The 15,604-nt window shown below is 38.8% G+C and overlaps 1 long non-coding RNA gene across 2 annotated transcripts; it reads right to left on the bottom strand.

Moving 5' to 3' along the window:
- Window positions 1–323: 323 nt before the first annotated feature.
- Window positions 324–13,994, bottom strand: LOC130256344 (uncharacterized). Of its 2 annotated transcripts, none has more exons than XR_008841095.1 (4): window positions 13,906–13,994; window positions 11,715–11,829; window positions 5,458–5,623; window positions 324–481 (listed from the first exon to the last, which is right to left on the bottom strand). It is a non-coding gene; the product is annotated as an uncharacterized LOC130256344 (long non-coding RNA). The 2 variants fall into 2 exon arrangements; XR_008841094.1 differs by lacking the exon at window positions 324–481 and adding an exon at window positions 7,842–8,012.
- Window positions 13,995–15,604: the final 1,610 nt, after the last annotated feature.

Genomic DNA, 15,604 nt, shown 5'->3' on the forward strand with positions numbered 1-15,604 from the left:
AAATATTCAAAGGCCAGCTGGGATATCGTTATGTTTTGTAATATGAATAAAAGTAGCTTGGCACAGGTTTAGGTTAGCACAGAACACCAGCTGTGTGACAATCTGTGACCAAGTCCACACGACTTGGCTGATGCCAGCTGTGTTCTTCCAGCAGAGTGCCCCAATTCCCAGAGGTAACTTCTGCTGCCTGAGGTTGCCAGCTAGAAATTAAGTCTGCTCCTTGCTGATGGGGAGATCTACTGACTTTTGAGACTCACTAGTCACAGAGTTTGGCATCCTACCAGCAGAGACTGAATACTGGTGAACTCTGTCATGATACCCACCTCCTCCCTTTCCTTCTTGATTTCTTCCCATCTTTCGGGTAGGTAAACATAAAAGAGGTGGAAAATATGGGTTTGTAGGTGTCCTTTCTTCACTTGGCGAGGTAGAACTCCTAGAGATCCTTTTATTCTCCTCTCTGTGTTGCCCTAGTTGTTTTTTTCTTCAGAAAAAGATAAGAAAAAAACATTAAATACTAGTAAGGGGGTAAAGAGACTAATCTTTAACGGTGCTGAGTATCAAATCCTTAGGTCGAGATTTGCATTTTCAGATTGCACAGGAACCCGACTGCTGTGATTTGACAGACATTTCCTTTGGAAAGAGTTCCCTGTGTGTCTGGGTATGTGTGACTGTGTGAGCTGCTGCCCATCCCTGCCCGCCCAGCTCCCCGCGCTCCGGCGCGCCCAGCTCTCCCTCTGGCGGCTCCTGCTGTTACAGCTCGCTTATGAACATGAGAACATTTCCCTCCGGAGCTTTTTCTTAAATGGTCTCCAAAAACACACACTGCAATTATTTACAGACTACAGGCATATCAGCATTTTTAAAAGGGGGTCAGATGTTAAAGAATAACATAATTATGTAATTTTTATGCATGCTTATATCTATATTTTTAAAAAGGATTACTGTGTGCCATGTTCAAGTGTTACAAAGGTTTAATTCTAGTCTACCGTGAATGGTTCAGTCAATTTTGAGTTAAAAAATGACTGAATGATGATATTAAAATCAGGATGAGAATGTAATGAACTTACACAAATACTGAGAAAAGACTGGAGCAGTGATGGACCTACCAGACTTTCGTAAGACAATTTGCTCCATAACATAATTTTTTTTGTTTATTCATGAAAGTACTATCTGCATCTATGTGGTCATTACAGCCAGTGCTCTACAGTTAAAACTATGCACAATGTACATTAAGGTCCATTGACCACTTTGGCTTTACACTATACTGATACTTTTGTCTTGAAATAGTAGTGTCTGTAGCTTGAAATTAATATTATTTGCTAGAAATTAATATTATTTGCTGTTTGTCTGAAGAGGTGATTCTTGCTCTCAGAACTGCTACACCATGTTATAGATGTCATGAAACTTTCTTGATGACTTTCTTTTGACTCTTGCTACTTTTCTAACCCAAAACCTCTTCAAAGCAAAAGAACACCCTTTCCTCCTCTGTTATGATATCATCTTTTTCACTGTTGCTCAGTTTAACTAGAACAGAAAAAACTGAACAGTTCAGAGCAGCTAATGGATCTATGCTTCATTATTTTTTTTGTTATACTGGCTGGGTCTGAGAGGCAGAAGCAAAGTGTGCAAAGTCTCAACTTTTCTACGTACTGTAGTGCTACTAAATCAGTCAAGAGCTGTACTCATTTAGATTTTCTTAAATTTGGGAAAAATATTTAGATATTGATTTAGATATTTAGCAAGTTCACAGCTTGACTTGAAGTCTCAACAGGTTAGCAAATATTACCCATGATCATTAAGAACTGATCAACTGCAGTGGGTAAAAATTTTGTTTCATTTGGCACCAGATCACCACTGATGTTAGGAACTTTGAAATTCCTTAACTAAGAAAGAAATTCTTAAGTGTGTTGTAAACATTTCCAGATAAATATACACAATTACTATTGTTTTCTAGCCCTCACACAGTGGTGAGAACAGATTGTTTTGGAGTTTTGTTACTATATTTGATTTCAGTCTGAATAAAAATAATTTGATTTCCATTCAGGCATATCAAAATACCTTTAATTATTTTTTTTTTGTGATTATATTAGAAAAAAAGCTGAGAGTGTCAAAGGTCTTAAGCCTGTAAAAAATCCTGGTTTTTCTTCTGTTACCTGAATGTCACTAGAGAAACATCCAGTACACTAGAGGGGATACTGCTTGGTGCTTAGCTCTGTGGCTTATGCTGCCTAGGTGTTGTATTTTGATTGAAATGTAAAAGCAATTTTTACTCTTAAAGAGAGTAAAATTGCCTTAAATTGCCTTCTTCCATTATCTTTGATTAAAAAAAAAAAAAGCCTGCCTATCTGTTTGGCTTTTACATAGCATCAGTTTACTTTGGAAGATGCATCCTGATTCCACTTTTCAGGAGTGCATCTCTGAGCGTAGTACAAAATAATTTTTTTCCCTCTGTATATTGTGCTGTTAGGATCTCATGCAGAAGAATTCATAGTGCACTTAGATTAGTAGTTTAGTTCAGATCAGGAATGTGCTTCTGAAGCTAATCTGCTTGTCCCTGGTAAATGTGCTTTGATTCATACCACAGAGCAGTCTTGGGATGCTTTTTTGGATCTCTTTCAGATTAAGCTGAAAGGACAATGTTTTCCAAGAGCATTTTCAATGCTCACTGACTGCATTCAGTCCCTAGTGGGCACAGATGTGTTCTTTTTTGAGATAAACCCTAATGAAATATTCATGGTAGCATGTCAGGTCATCAGCACCAACCAATATGTCTCATTGCACAGCTCTGATCCCACTGAGCCCCAGTCCTTGCTGATGTGCACATGGCCTCTGGCTTGTCATGGTTCCTTTTAGCAGAGGTGGTCTCTGACTCTTTGGCCTTGAAAGTCCTTGTGGAATGTCTCTTAACAATTACTCTTCTCTGGAGCCACACACCCAATTGCACTTCCCTATATTAGGAGGGAAGTAGGAAAGAAGTCTTTGCCAGAGCCCAAGAGATTTTACTGTATACATCTCAGATTGCTCAGTGCTGAGGTTCTGCTTTGCTTAAACTGCACAAGCTGGAATAAGCTGTGTTTGGGTTCAAATTATCCCCAGAATCAGAGCATTTCCCAGGTACTTTCTGGAGCTTAACTTTAGGTTTGCCCCATCTACAAAAGCAAGGGAGAGGAAAGAGGCACAAAGGGAGATTTGCAAGTGACAAAATGGATCATCCTGACTTTATGTCATATAAATAACCAGTTCTGGGGTCTTCTGGGACAGATTTTCACTTCCATATTCTTTCTTGCCTTTCCAAAAACCTTTTCCAAAAAACAAGTGATCAAGGCTGAAATTCAGATACCATGTTTCTTCATGTAGTATGTTTTTGATAAAGCGTGGTTCTAGTGAGACTAAAAGAAAAGTGTATTTCAATAAAGAACAAATACAGTCCCAGTGGAATGTTTCTGGACTGACAGGGACTTAATGGCAGGGCAGTATAGCAGATTTATGGGTTTTAATGAGATAAAATGCTGCCCTTTACATGATACTATTAATAGGCTGAACTTGGTTAAATTAGAACAGAAGCAGTTTGCAGACTGAGATGTAGATATGCTGTGTAAAATACTAAGCTCTACACAAGTGATATTGTAAAGATTTTAGGTATAAATCATAGCCAGATATTAGGAAATGGAATTGTTAATGCTTCCTCAAGGCTGGTTTTGGTGTGGGTATTTTTGTGCTTGTTTGTTGGTTGGTGTTTTTGTTTGGTGCTGCCTGTCCTGTGTGTTGTCTCTTTCCCTCTCCCACCTTCTTCCTCCCTCTTTTTTTTCCTGCTCTGTAGCTGTTCTCTGTAGACTGCAATGAACTCTGGAATGGAAAGTGCATAATATTTAGATATGAATAGATTGAGATCAAATATCCTCAATAGCTGGTGCCTATAAGACAGTTCAGAGAAATTTTGAGTTGATCCTGTTTTTCTGAATTTTATCATGATTTAGTACTTGTAGTTTTAATGTTACTAGGTTTGGAGCTAACACTCATTAATATATCTGAGGTCAAAGTATATCTAGTACCTAAGGAAAGGAAGTGATAATAAAATGATCCTCCTTAAGATTTTAAATTATTCTACAGAATTAGGATAATGTGGTAGAAGTACTCTCCAGTTACAACTTCAGTCCAAGAAAGTGGCTCACAAAATACTTGATGTGCTTCAGATATGAAACACGCTAGTAACTTTTGTTTTTCATTGGAGTTCTTAAGCAGGAAATAAGCTTCACAGAGATGCTATTGCAGCAGTGTGTTATTATCTCCTCTTTGCAGTCAAATGAAGCCTTGAAGAATTTGAAATAAAACTGAGCTGTCTTAATGAAACAACATTTTAAAAATTGCATTATTTATCAACCTAATAGTTGCTTCAAAATTTGCTTTTTTAAGTGGAAAGCATTAAAAGCTGAAACCACTGTGAAGGATGTCATAAACAAAAATATTAATGAAATGTGGTGATCTCCAGATGTATGTTCCTGTGTAAAAATATCAGGGCTCTTTAACTGACAGCTATTAAATATTGTGGTTATAAAGGCTGAGTTAGCAGCCTCAGCTGCTGGCTGGCATTCAATATCGCCAATATTTTCCTCTCTTAGCTATAAAAATGGGAGTGGGGGGAGGGAGAGAGCCTTGATTCAGTTTTTATTAGTGGGAAGGTGCTTAAGATGCAAATGACAAACTCTACTATCCCCTCTTTCAATATGTATAGCAAGTGTATTCAGCCTGTCCTTGCCTTTCCCCTATAAAAAGAAACTTGTTATTGGAGATTGAGCTGTGCAGATTTCTGTGCTTCTCAGTGGTTGTGCTACAATATAAAGATCATGGATCTCATTCCCCTGTAAGGACACCTCTTTCTTTCTGCAGCAGAAACTCATTAATTTTAATATACACCAGTGAAGCAGCTGAGTGGGCTTTGAGGTCTCCTTCATAGCAGCATGTTCTGTTGCTTCTGCACCACTGAGTTCATTATTGTTTTATTAATAAAGCAAGAAGGAATACAGTCCTAATGGTGTCTTGCTCAGATATTACAGGGCATCAGCACTCCTCAGAAACACAGAGAGCCTGCTTGAAAATTGAAATGAAACATTATTTGTTTTGTTTAGTTCCCAAGTGAGTGGCACATATTTCTACGTGGTTTGCTTCTTTATTTTCTTCTTATGCTACAATTACACAGGTCAAAGCTATGAAAACTGGTGGTGTAAGAAATAAATACAAAGTTATATAGGGCAAATATAGGGCCTGTCCGCATTTCTTCTACCACCAACTGTATGAAAGGTGTTTCCTCAAGCCTCCAATATTTAACTGTGCTGACATGAGTACTTTCAGAGGTACTTATTTACTTTCTGTGTTGCTTCATTAGGATTGATACTTCTTTTAAACCATGGAAGCCCAGTTCCACTTCTGCCAGTTCCCAAATAGGTCTGAAACTCTCACCTCAGGTCTGCCAAGAACTTTAAGGAGACATTCATCCAGTATTCAGAGCAGTGAAGATTTTTAAGGGAGGTATGCAGTGGTGCTCAAGACCTATGTGTATTGGTTCAGGTCCAATTCAGAATGGAGGTTTCATACAGCTGTCCAGTCACTTTGTCCCACTTCTGCTCTGTCATTACAAAAATGAAAAGCAAATACAGAATCTATAAGTTTCAGCACACTGTCATTTGAAGTTAGTACTCAGTCAGAATTAGAGGTCACTTCTGCATATCCAAATATTAGGCATATTTTTACTTTGTTCATTAAAGAAGTGTTTATTTAATTTCAGTTTTGATTTTAGATTTTCTCAAGACTTGGATGTTGAAATTAAAACAAACAGGCATTTTTGTTGTTTCTAAGACCAAGCTTCCCATCTTTTCTCTTTTTAAGTTCATCTATCCTTACAGTCCCTATGTAAATACGCCCTTTTTTTTTTCCTGGTTTGCCCCAAGACTTGTCCATTTTAATTTATAGGCCTCAAAGTCTCCTTTGTATGCAATAATTTCCATACCCTGAAAAATCTGCATCATAAGTTCCAGCTGAGCCTTATTTAACCTGCCTCTCCTGTTTCAGGCAAAAGAATGAAGGAAAACATATTGGAAGTCTCTCCATGCTGTTGTCTCCCTATGGTGATTGATTAGTGTCCTGTCAAGAACTGCATGCCTTGATTGATGTGTGCTGTGATAGAGAGATGTGCTGTGCTTGCTTGTTTGCAGTTTAATGCACAACAGAAATGTTCTTTGTAGCATCCTTCATCCATCAGCTCCCTTTTGCACTTGGAACTGGGGTGTGGCTGGGCAGCAGAGAGGCAACCTTGCTCTCCTGTTCTTGTTGCCTACAGAACAGGTTAGGTGAATCCTTTAAGAGGAGACAAAGCAGCTGAGCATGTTTGGCTAGGCAGACTTTTGCCTGTATGCACAGAGACAGAGGGCTTCTGTGAAGATCAGAGCAGACAAAAAGCCAAGCATTGGAAGTGTTCCAGGAAAAGCCTTTCCTCAGAACCCAGTGATATGTTGCAATCTAATGATGAAGCAAAGTTTATTGTATGTATTTTTCTTCCTCTTGTCTGTATTAATGCCAATGCTTCCACAGCTCCCTCAGAGTTTTACCTGCCATCAGAAATCCAGAGTTTAGCCAGATGAATGTTTCTGAATCTTTCACAGTAGTCTGGTTGCCAGATATATGAGAAGGAGGTGAAGGTTGTGGTGTCTTGGAAGCTGTGTGGCCTTGGATCTGTGTAAGCCAATTGGAAAGCTTCTGTCACCTTTTATCACTGCCCCATCAGGCAGACAATAAGATTTGCCTTGGAGTAAGTAAACAACCTTTTTATGTTTAAGTGAATCATGGTAACACCCTTTTACTGTAGGAGGAGATGTGTTTTCCATGACCAAATGTCTGCATTCTCTGAGGAAGGCATAGTCAAGATGCTGGTGGCTGGCATGCTAGAAGTAACTGGCCTTGCTATCAAGAAATCTCTTGCTAGGTGATTGAAGAGATTTAGAATCAGAATAACACGCTGGAGTATGAACAGACACATAAATTAATATCCTCCCGCCATCCTGAGTGCCCAGTTAGGCAAACGGAGCTGCAAACCTGGCCCAGGGTCTGGGTAAATGTTCTGGCAATGAGAGCTGCAGAGAGATGGTCTTGCTGCTTGAGAAAAGGTGAATTCATACTGTGAGAGATCATCATGAAAAGCACTGAGGATTCTTACCTAAAGAGACAGCCAGGCCTGGAGATAACTGAGATTTACAAAATACCAGGTTTTATGAAAAGAGCCAGATGATGGCAGCATAGAATGCAACAGAAAACTGGGGAAATTCCTGAGTTAAGTAGCATGAGACCTGCCCTTGAAAACTGAGTCAGGGATCAACCTTTTCATCTAATCCTCCACTTCAACAATGGCTTTTGAAATACGGGTTTATAGTCCTGGAAAGAAGAAAAGAAAACAGTGATTTTTTTTCTGTGTGACTGTGTTGATCTTTCAAAAGCTAAGCAATAAATCAGCTCAGAAATCTTTCCTATGTGGCATGAGAGATAAACAGTTGTGCTTCACCCTTGAAGTTTTGTATTCTGTCCTCAGCTGCATAAATTCTTCTAGCAAGTCCTACCCTCCACTTCCTTAATTTCTTGTCATCAAGATTTAATCTATAGCTACTGAAGCTTCCAAAGGAGAATTCCGAATGTATATGTAGATATAATAGGAAATATAAATCATGTGCATGTTATTTTTTCAAGAGAAAAGATTAACAACACATGTCTGAATTAAAGATGATTGAGGCATTTAAGAAGCAGATGTCTTTGTCTTCTGTGTGACAGAAAAGTGCTGTCTATGGCAAAATACCAACCTGCTTCTTCCTGGAGCACTATTTAGTGGTATTGGCAAAGGTCAAGTTGACCACTGGGCAGGGCCTGGTCATGGAAGAAGAGAGTTGGGTTTTTAGCTCTTCAGAATTGCTTCTGCAGAAATATCCGTGCTGGGGAAGCGAGCATGTGGCAGAGCATGCACAGGACACGCACTGTTAGGAAATAGGAATTGACGACAGAAGCAACAGGAAGTCACAGCACATTCACAGCTACCCACACCTATATTGATACAATTTAGAAGCGAGATAGCACCTCTGTTTATTGATAATTCTCAATTTTGGGAGAATTTCCACAAGCCAAATCGCTCCAGTGATTTTATTTTAATGTTTATTGAAAATGTTCCCATGACAAGCTTACAGAAATAATTACCTGGATAAGCAAAAGATAAATGGCTGTAATGCACTTAAACATTGACTGCTTTTTTGACAACAGAGATCACTGAATTAATGCCTGTTACATCTGCAGACTCCTCAGTCTCCTTGAGATTTGATTAGAAATTTCAAGGACGAGTACTTTACAATTCTGAACGTTTACAGAAAGAAGAGTTGCTGCAAAGGGAAATGGAGACTAGCAGTTTCTGGGTGGAATGGGAGTGCAATATGTTTTAAGTTCAACTGATTTCTGGAATGGCAAAGTTGTTTCTACTGTGACAAGCTCTGGCTTTACACATCTTGGTTACTGTACCTTTGACCCTTAGTTCTAAGAAGAACTGGCTCTTTTGCTTGCACTTTCTGCCACTAGAAAGGAGGTAGTCTCCTATGGAAAGCAAGGATTGTCAAGCCTGTTTCACTGGGCACCAAAACCAATAATGTTTATCCTTGTACTTGTGGAAACACCATCCTTGGAACTGCACTCATTGTGTGTTTCCACCCCAGCACTTGCAAAAGACAAGATTCTTGCTTAATCTGGTATGATTAGTTGTGATAGTAAGTAAGGACATTTGAGATAGTGAGAAGAAAAAAAGAGGATATTTCCTTTTGAAACCTACCCAGGACAGCTCCATGCTATGGCAAGAGAGTAGGCTTCAAAAGAGTTGACTCTCATTTCTCTTCCTGAGATACATTACAAATAATAGCAGCCTGATGGATTGTTCTGGCAGATAAAAGCAAATTCAAACCGTTCAGTAGCACCAGTAAGGAATTTATAGAATTCCCATAAACAGAGAAGCGACACACTTCTAGCCTGTGGGGACTAAAACAGGAAGGAGAAAATAATAAAGAAAAAAAAAAAAGAAGAAACAATGTACCTGCTGCTACTTACTGTCCAATGCAAACTAAAATCCTTGCCAAGAGAGACAAATTGCTTAATACCCATACAGTGCTTTGAAGATCTAAAGTACAATAAGTGTTGTTATTATTATTACTTTTACTACAGCTAAGAACTGAGATTGCTCTTCTAAATGGATATGCTGAGTTTGATGTTTAAAACATTGTATTAAAAAAGGCCTGCATGAAATTTTTCTGAAAAGAAATGAATGATATGGTACATTTATCAACACAGTAATAAAGCATTTGCAATTAGACACAGCTTTGGGCTAGAAGGAAAGGAGTTTCTGAGTCAGCATGTGGTGCCATTAAACATATTTAAGGGTAGTTTAATAATAGTATTTTCACATCCTTTTAGTGCATGTGACTATACAAATAAAAAAAGGAAAATTGCTCCTGAGGTTAGGAGCACACTGTGTTCATGTTATTCCACATTTCTGACTGTAAGTGCTGCCATCAGGAGGGTGAACAAAGCATGACCATGAAAATGGGCATCATAATTGTGGAGTGATACTACTAGTGCCCATTTTTCAGGAATGTTAAGTAGTTGCATGTCAAGGATAAGCACACAGAACCTCCACACATGGCTGTGCTGTTCCCCCTCAGAGGTCTACAATTCTAATGAAATCTTTTGTGTCTTTCCTAACCTATAATTTTCAAGTACTGGTGTGTCTGCAGTACTTTTTCTCTGCTGTCATTCCTTTGAAGTGAAAAGGAATATCTGGACAATGGATCTTGGCACAGTCAGTTTTAAGAGTTTGAACGGATTCAAGAAAACTTTTTACTCCTAATTAGCAGCTAGTTTAATACAAAAAAATTTTGCAGCTGTCACTTGGTTATGCTGAAAATCATTGCACTCTTCATTACAAGACACTGCAATGCTGAAATCAGGAAAAGAGCTGCTGGTCATTTACTACAGAATCAGTATCATTGTCTTTTCTGGGACAGGAAGGACCACTATGGCTGGGTTATGAGGATAAATGTGATATTAAGACTGCTGTGACTTTTTGTGACCAGGTCTGGATTACTGTGGGTGGCCAGAAGTTCTTAGAAAATCAAAAGATAGGACCTGGAAGCTGAACTTTCTGAATTCTTCAAAAATTCTTGTTTCAAAAGTCTCTTTACATAAAGCTATGATTCCAATTTCATTTTAAGTGCAGTGAGTGATTTTGTAGTAAGTTCTTCTGGGAGTTCTGTAAATATACAACATAAATTATGTTGTATATCTACTTAATATTAATTTGATTTGTTGAGCAGCATTTTGAATTGCCTTCTTACAGCACATAAACATATTTTGAATGTATCTACAGCACATTAGACAGATTTGGGATTGAAACAAGGTTCAACCTGTAAGTAAGGCTGGAAGAAGGTAATATTTTCAAATAGTAAACCTCACTGAGGAACTTTACATAGTTTCATTTGAAAATTACGACGGTCCTGATGCATATTGCAATCTATCACATTTTCTATCTCCTACTGTTCATCTTCCCCAAGATTGATAGGAAAAAATTATTTTTTCTTTGAAACAAATGTTTTATCTTGATTATTTTTACTTCAGTAATGACATTCATGACAGTATTGGAAAATGTCCAGAGCCTGCCACACTTCTACCTACAACAAATACAAAAAAAAGTTCAATTTTCTTGGCCACATTACCTACTGGGATACTGAGATTAAAATGAGGTATACACATTTACTGTGCATATGCACAGTGCATGTCTGCAAAACTGAAATGAAGTTACCCACTTAGTATTCTGTTCTGTTTTCAATGTCTATATTTGAAGATCATTTTATCAGAGTTGCACTTATCAAAAGGAATAAATGGTTTTTCATAAATCATTACTTCACATATAGGGTGAAACTGTGGAATTGCAACAGATTTGTAAATAGAACTTTCCCACCTGTGCTCCTCTCATAATTTCAGTTTGCTGTAACTTTATTTTTCACAAATAATTAGAAATTGTTTCATGGCTGTTATGTATTTCCAAGTTTTACCCCAGAGGTATTTGTGTTTCAGTTCTGAGTGAAACTCCTTCTGTACAGTAGGTGATTTGCAAGGTCCTTTGTAATATTTGTTGATAAAAGGTGCTATGTAAATTATCTTTACTACCATATGGCCTCTTCATGTTCCAAATTCAAATCCACCGGGAAAAAATCTCTCAGCAACATCAACAGAAGCACATCTGGTCCACACACAGTTTATGACAGAGTATTCTTTTTTTTGATTAGTCTTTCTATGCAAGTTCAAATGTATTAGACACAAGAAGAAGAAACAAACCTTCTCAAAAATGAAACCCACTCTACAACGTGTTTGAGATATGCCACACATTGTTCTCAGTAGAGACTAGCATTACAGATTTTAAAGGGGCTTGGTGAGAGGGAAAATTGCTCGTAAGGGCACAACTTACAAACCATCTGGACTTTCAGGTCAGTACTTTGCTGCAGAAATGCTCCTGACATTGCATATTAAAAGACAACATTTTTCCCCTGCTGCTGACCACTGGTGTGCTGATACAAAAGTAAGTGATGACTGTTGGTACAGTTATGTTCTGTGATACTTTCAGATGAGAGAAACAATGAGGTGCTTACCCATGGGATATGCTGATTATCATGCCTGCAGTGCAGGCAGAGTTTTCTTCTACTGCTTACAGAAAAGCATGCCAAACTTGTGTCACTGATTCTTTCCACTGCAGCCGCTTGCGTTCTGAAAACATTTTCAAGATAAAAATGACAATGCCAGTGAGAATGAACCTTGACAGCAGTATAATGAAATGTGTGGGAGGGAACACTCAATCTGCAGACTTTGAAAGAAAATTTTATTCCACCTCCAGTCCTGCAAGATGTGATATTGGACCAAGGACTTTCAGTACAAGTAGTAACAGCACACAGTCTAATTCCCTCTCAGAATAATCCCTTCTGGTGCATGCAACATTAATACTCCAGGGTTTTCTCCATCTGTTGCCATGTGTGCTTAAAGTGTACCTCTTTGAGGCAGGAAGTGACTTTATTGTTTCAGGCATTTATTTGTGCCTAGCACAGTCAGACACTCTTAGGAGGCTATAATCACTACTGTAGTACAAATAATTTTTCTTTTCTTGACAAACTCACAGGAACGAAGGAATTATATTACCCCAATGCAGAAGAGTTGGACTTGATGGACCTTTCCAATTTAGCATATTCTGTGATTCTCTATAAACTACTTCCTAAAAATAAGTGTATTTTTTGTAACTGTATGAAAGTTACCTCATTTGCTTTAATGGTCCAGAATTTCATGCAATGTAATCTGTATAAATCTACTGAAAAATGTACAAGAACAGCATAAGAAACTTTCAGTATTGGTGGGAGGACAAAACCAGTAATAATGGCATATGTGGTGCAGGTATGAAAAGGAAACTGGCGTCCTGAGAGCTCTTGGCTCTGAGGAGATATGCCACACATGATTTATAAAGCATGATTTCTACCACAAAACCCAGGCAAAAACTCCTTAACCAGTTCTTTAACCCCGAGCATTAAGAACTAGACTGAAATTCTACAGCCATGTTAAGAGAAGCATTCCTATTTGTAATCCTGCTGCAGTAAAGAAGGCAACTCTTTATGATTATATTGCTGTGGGTTTATAGTGTTTTATATTGTTTATAGGTGCATTTTTTGTAAGTTAGAGGTATTAGTGGCGAAAAGGAACCAGGAAAACGGTGATGAACTTTAAATGGCTTCAAGTAAAAAAGGGATGCTTGTCAATTTTGAAGAAATTCTATGGGTTTCTAAATATAAAATTAGAGGATTTAATGGCCCTTTATAGACCGTATGTATTAACCATATTAAAAATCTAGCAGACATTAAAAAGCAGTTGCACAAAAGTTGTCTATATAGCAACTTCTAGAAGGAAACTCGATCCGAGGCTGCCTCTTTTTTCCCTTCTTAGTATACTGAGATATAATTAATACCAAGATATCACATTTTAGTTTATGAATAGGTCACAGATAAGAAATAGATTAGACTCCTGTTTGCATATTCACTTCTCCTTTATTGTCCTGCTAGCCTGCAGTTTCTCAAGTGAGGGGTGAACATTTTCCCAGCAGTTTGTGCTGGAAAAGCAGAGTCAAGAACGTCCAGTGAGTTTGCTGCTCTGTTGAAGCATGTTTGTGTTTGGCTCATGTGAGAGGAGAATTACATTGCTCATCAGGGAAGCTAAGATGTGTGTTTGTGTCTTTTGGGTGATGAACTTGCATTTCAAACATAGTCCATTAAAATATTCCCTCCTGGGATAAAAGTGCTTTTTCAGAGAGAGACTGCTCAAAGGAGATAGAAAATTGGAAAAATGAGCACTTCTTCCAGGAAAATATTCAAGTGATTTTTTGTCTTTTAAGACTTTTTTTTTCATCCTGCATTAAGATAAAAGGCAAGAGTTCGCAGTCTCTCTTGGGGCAAAAACTCTGTTTTAGGAGAACCAGACTGGAAATTTTGGTGCTTCTTTAGCTGCTAACAGGCAATACAGATATCACCTGGGAATGGTTTTATTTCTCAAATTCCATTCATTTCTTTCATGCAAGTGCTTTTTAGTTGATGGTATATTTCTTTCATTGTAATTCTGGCCAGCTCAAATAGTTAGCGGGGCGGGGTGTGATTAGGAACGCCAGTGAAAGATTGCAATGACTCATTTCACTACTACGAATTCAATTTCAACTTGCTTGAACTGCAGGGGGTCAGGTAAATTTCAGAAAATTCCTAAAATAAAGCCCTTCGGGAGGACTTATTGCGGATGAGGAAAACCGGCACTTACCGTGGAGGAAAACCGGGAAAGTTTTGTCATTAAGCGGAGCCCGTTTCAGCACTGGATGCCGCAGGTGCGCTATGCGCTCTCGCTCCGTGCGGGGTCAGGGTGGGCTCGCCGCCCTGAGGGGAGCGCAGGCCGAGCAGGGCCCGCTGCGTCCACAGCCGGGCCCCTGGGCCCTGAGAAAGGGGAGAAGGCCGCAAAGATGCCAAGCAGCGAGGAAAAAGTGTGTACATAGCCCTGCGGGCCCCGAGGTCAGGGCAGCAGCGGAGGCGGAGGCAATCTAAGCGCCAGAGCAGAGACCCGTGAGTTTAACGCGAGCTCCATAACGCAGCCGTCAGGTTCCCTCAAGTCTCTCTCCCATGAGGTCATGCAAATGTCTGTCTAGCGATTGCTTGTTACAAGCCGAGGCAAAAAAATATCTCAGGCATGGGATAGCACATGTCCTTCTGATGGAAATAATGTGTGTTCTTGCCTGAATCTTTTCATGTGTGTGTTTGTGTTTTAAATCTTCTGAAACAAACAAAAAAGTGTGGTTGCCTAGGAGGTGGGAAATATACGAGTATTAATGATATTTCATTATTGAGCTGGGTCATTCACTTTTTGATCATAATTCTTAGAGCACTTGGAGTCTGAGGAGAGTGTCATCATCCACACTAGGCATTGCCACAAAATCTCTGCCGGGAGTTTTTCCATGAGGTGAAGTCACTGCCAGGCTCCCGGGAGTGAGAGCACAGCCTGCAGTGGATCACAAAGCAGGGCCAGTGCTAGAAATGGCGTGTTTTCCTCACTTACAGTTTCTGGTCACTGGTCTGAGTACAGATAGCCCTCAGCCTCCTCTTATCCTGTTAGCTTTTCCTAAGACAGTGTGATATTTTGTGAGCTGCAGTTTGTCTATTTTTATAATGAAAACAAATATTTGCATTTTACATCGTATAGTATGTGTTAGATCTGATACAGCCTGAAAGAATGTCAATGCAAATAGTTTTTATAAATTTCCACATGCAGCTCCTGCAGAATTTAACATGGGCTGGGCCCTGAGGGCTCCTTTGTGCAGCCTAGAGGTGGGACAGAGCTGTGCCATCTCTATTTCTCTTCGGGAAGTTTGCTCCAACTTCCCAGGCTGTTTGTCTGTCTGCCCCTTCTCTGGCCATGACAAGTAAACTACTTATGCTCTAAATGGCCCTACCAAACAACTCTTAAGCATGATAGTGTGTTCGATGGATCACAGAAAAATAAACTGCTTTCTCACCTTGCAAAGCTTCCTACTTATTACCTGTGTGCAGGAATTACAGTATTACAATCAATGTTATTATTCACCTGAACGTATGCTGTTTGACATAAACAGGCATTGGGTCCTCATCTGAATTACTGAGAATATGAATCATGTAAATCAGGGACTAAATAAATTATAGTCACTGGAGATGAATCAAAATCCTTTCTGTTTTTCAATGTATAAAGAGGGGTTTTTTTTATTTTGTTGTTTTTGGTTTTTTTTTTTTTTTTTTTTTTTTTTTAATTAGATTGTTCAGCTCTTACTTGTACCCTTGACAGTTTAACTGAACTTATCCAAACTGAGATCTCATTAGATTTTAATTTTGTGGGTTAGAGCATAATTAAGCCATCAAACATCCCTAAAAAACCAGTCCTTTGTATCACAGTACTTGGAGTTCATAAAGACGTGTAATCTCTAAATGTTTCACTACAA

The sequence above is a fragment of the Oenanthe melanoleuca genome, chromosome 8, assembly GCF_029582105.1.
Source record: "Oenanthe melanoleuca isolate GR-GAL-2019-014 chromosome 8, OMel1.0, whole genome shotgun sequence".
Classification (NCBI taxonomy): Eukaryota; Metazoa; Chordata; class Aves; order Passeriformes; family Muscicapidae; genus Oenanthe; species Oenanthe melanoleuca.